Raw genomic sequence first — 4,082 nt, 5'->3', positions numbered from 1 at the left:
ATAAGCGCCTGTCACATGAGAGATTCCTATTGCTGAGACGGGGAGCGGTGGCTGGAGACGGAGTGTCTGCACTCCCGCATGTCCCGATCTGGGCCAGCAAACACGTCCCTTGACGCTTTTCCAACGTTTGAGACTCCCGAGCTCCCGGAAAGTCCAGTGGGGTTACCCACTGGTGGGTATACCAGGCACTGGTGGGGATACCAGGTATCACGGGCTTTCTTGTAGTTTGGATTCTAAACGTGTTTAAAGTGCCGAGTTTTAAACCACCAGTTTTGGCTTCTTGATTGTGTAAGATGCGTCGTTACCCAGGTAAGTATGTCGCTTCCATAGAGTACTCTGAGAAGTCATTCAGAGCTTGTAACATAATTAAATTTTTACATATACGTTTACAGAGTCACAGAATCAACTAGGTTGGAAAAGGCCACTGAGATCATCTTGTCCAACCTGTGACTGCACCACCATGTCAACTAGACCATGACACTAAATGCCATGCAGTCTTAAACACTTCCAGGGACAGTGACTCCACCATCTCCTTGGGCAGTCCGTGCCAATGTGTAATCAACCTTTCAGTGAAGAAATTCTTCCTAATGTCCAACCTGAACCTCCCCTGGAGCAGCTTGAGACTATGTCCTCTCATCCTGTCACTAGCTGGGAGGAGAGGCTGACCCCCACCTGGCTACAGCCTCCTTTCAGGTAGTTGCAGACAATAAGGTCACCACTCAGCCTCCTCAGCACCCCCAGCTCCCTCAGCCATTCTCGTACTTACACACAAGTACATAAAAGAAAGGATTTCCTAGATAAAAAGAGTTTTTGAAAAAAAGCCACAAGCCAAATGCCAAACCCTAGCCAGGGAGAAAAACACCTTAGGGTACCTGCATGTTACACAGGGTTGCTGAGATGCCTGTTTACTACTAGTTGCAAATGGAAGGAACAGTCCTTCAGTCAGGATGTGGAAGAGAATTCCTTCCCAAATACTGTGAGTTTCAATGTCCTAACAGCCAAAAAACAAAGCCACCTCCTACACCTTCCTGGATGCCAGAAGCCCCAACTGCCCGCTACCCATCTGTCAAAATTTACAGCTCTCCTTAGACAAATATTAACAATTCAGTCATGCACAAAACCAGTGGCATCTTGAAAAAATTGGAAGAAGCATAAAATACACGGAATGTAATGTAAAAATAAGTTACATGGTGACTAGTTTACTTTTTTCCCCCATGTCTCCATCTGCTCTATCTTCTACTTAGCTTGGAAAGTCTTTGGGATGTGTCTTTGTTCTCTGAATGCTAAATATTATGATGGATCATGATCCATTCACCTCTGTGTGTCTCTGCCACACTATCCTTTGCCCTGCCTCCCTAGGGCACTTTTTATGTTGGATGCAAATTTTTGTATTTACATTCTTTCAAGTAGTGGAACAAGTTAAGTTACATCATATATTTTTATTGTCTATAAAAAGCAGGCAGTATTTCAGGTATTCATTTGGGAGAGAGGATCCTGAAATCAAAATGAAAAATAAGTAGGGAACACACACTGGATGCCTGGCACACGTCGAGTCCAACCGCAGCTTTTTAACACCTCTGCAGTTGGCTACAGATCAAACAACTCGGAGATACCACCCGTCAGTGCCTCCCAGCACAGTGGTGCTCCTGCCTTGTCTCCCAGCAAAGAGGAGCCCGAGCACTGTATGGACACAAATCCCAGCTAGAGGGGGACTGGGCGACTTCATATAGAAATAGCAGAGACCCAAAGACCACATAGCCTAAACAGAAGTCCAAGGAGGGGCAGAAGAACAAGGGAACTGAAGCTAAGATGTTCACCCAGGACTGGAGTGAGGCTAGGAGAAAGGACAGAGCTCTGCTGTAGTGGTGGGAGGGAAGGAGGTGGTTGTTGGCCCTTGGTAATGATCAGGAACACCATAGTGGGGTCTGTAATGAGATAATATGAATATGGGAAAAGGGACAGGGAACCCTCCTTGAAAGAGGGAAGAACACTTAAGTAGCATAGGGAGAAGAGCTATGACTAGAGCTGCTGGCATTGGAGCAGAAGAATGGTGTGGAAAAAGGAGGACCTACAGCTTCTTGAGAGGATGGTGACTGACTTCCTGAAATGAAGGCATTGAACTTTGGCACAGGTTTTGACAGGTTGAAGGAATGCAAGGAGTCATTGCAGGTGCAATGGTAAACTAAGCCCTGCAGAAGCAGCAAATATTACAACACACCTTCTACCATCAGAACAATTTCCACATTACAGTTTCCAGAAGGAAAAAAAAATTACTCAGAAAATGCCATTTCCTCCCAGCATGTGTGCTGTCCTCTGCTCCAAACCTTACTGAAGTGCTACCATTTAGGATGCAGATGCAAAACTACCTACAAAGAGAAAAGATTATCAAATGCAAGGTGTCTTTCAGAGAACTGGGGTAGGGACCCTGAGGGAGGCTGTTTCATGGTCGTGCATTTCAGATTGACATGTCAAAGCGACCTGCCTATGACACTGGCATCAGGTGCAGGGGGACACCAGGCAGTGCCTGCTCCTTCCTACATCCACATTTTGGAGTATTTGGTCTACTTAGTGTGTTTCGCTGCACAGTCCTCTTTAATGCTATAAATGCTGTAATGCTATAAAATAATGGCCTTGGTCTGCAGCCCTGAGACACCCCAATATGAGACTCCCAGTTTTCAGGCAACTGGGTTAAAGTGGGACAATGCTGTATGTAATTTGCAGAATCACAAAATAGGTAGGGTCGGAAAGGACCACAGTCAGTCATCTGGTCTAACGTCACTACTCAAGCAGGTCATCCTAGAGCACAGGATTGTGTCCAGTCAGTTCTTATTCATTTCCAGTGAGGCAGATTCTACCTCTCTGGGCAATCTGTTCCAGTGTGTAGTCACCTGCACAGCAAAGAAGTTCTTCCTCATATTCAGGTGGAATTTCCCATGCACCATTTTCTGCCCATTGCCTGTTTGTCCTAGTGGTTGGTATCACCAAGAAAAGCCTGGCTCTATCTTCTTGGCATCTCCACTTTAGATATTTATATACATTAATGAGGTGAATTAATGGGGTTTCCTATATGGTTCTAGCTGGTTGTAACACATAGGAGAGATAGCGATGAGACTTTTAATAGGGTTGTGGCGATCTGATGATGTCCCTGCAATAGATATTGACAAACACAAGGCGTGAGGGAAGATTACCAGAGACGGAGAGAAGAGTTGTTTTGCGGTGGAAGTTGACCCCGAGCATCCCGGACTGGAGCTGGGCACAAGCACTGCGTGGGCGGTGGGAGCAGCGCGGGTCACCCAGGACGGAGACCCCGACCCAGGGCCCGGGCAGCCGTCTGGGAGCCGGGAGGGTGGAGGAGCCCCCGGGCGGGGGGCGATGACCGGCTGTCGCTCGGTGATAATACCCGCCATGCTGAGTGGCGGCAAGACAGCGGCGGGCTGCGCTGGGCAGCGAGCCCTCGGGGGTCGAGGGCGTCGAACGGCCACGATATGGTGATGTGGGGGTTGGAAAAAAAAATCGCAGGCCCCCCGGTGCGGTTGCGGGCCGTCGGAGGCCCTGGCGTCCGCGCGGCGCAGCGGCCTCCCCCGCCTCCGGCCTGGTAGAGGCCAGGTAGGCTCAACCGCAAGCTCCCCGGCCCGGCGTAACACCGGGGCGGCCCTGCGGCCAGGGGAGCCGGGGAGGCGGGAGCGGGCGGCTGGGTGAGCGAGCCGGGGCCTGCAGTGGAGCCCGCACCGGGAGGAGAGCGGCGGGGGCTGGAGAGACTCAGCGCCGCCGGGCCGGGCCCCCGCAACCGGAGCCGGGGAAGCCGTCCCGCGGCGGACGAAGCCGCGGCCCGGCGGAATAGGCGGCAAGGCGCTCGCGCAAGCCCTGCGCAAGCTCCGTGAGCCGCCGCGCGCTCTCCGTGGTGAGGTCTGCGAGCCAGGGCAGGAGGAGCTGGGGCCTGGGGCGGGAAAGTCAGGGCACGGCCGCGGTGGGGGGATCACCCTTGCCCTTGTAGCCTCCGGGTGGGGAGAGACCTCTGCCGCCGCGCCCCGCCCATCGCCGCAAACCCCGCCGGGCAGCCCCGCTCCCGGTGCGGGGACACC

The sequence above is a fragment of the Manacus vitellinus genome, unplaced genomic scaffold (assembly GCF_001715985.3).
Source record: "Manacus vitellinus isolate BGI_N305 unplaced genomic scaffold, ASM171598v3 scaffold_83_pilon, whole genome shotgun sequence".
NCBI lineage: Eukaryota > Metazoa > Chordata > Aves > Passeriformes > Pipridae > Manacus > Manacus vitellinus.
Note: the sequence above shows the minus strand (reverse complement) of the source record.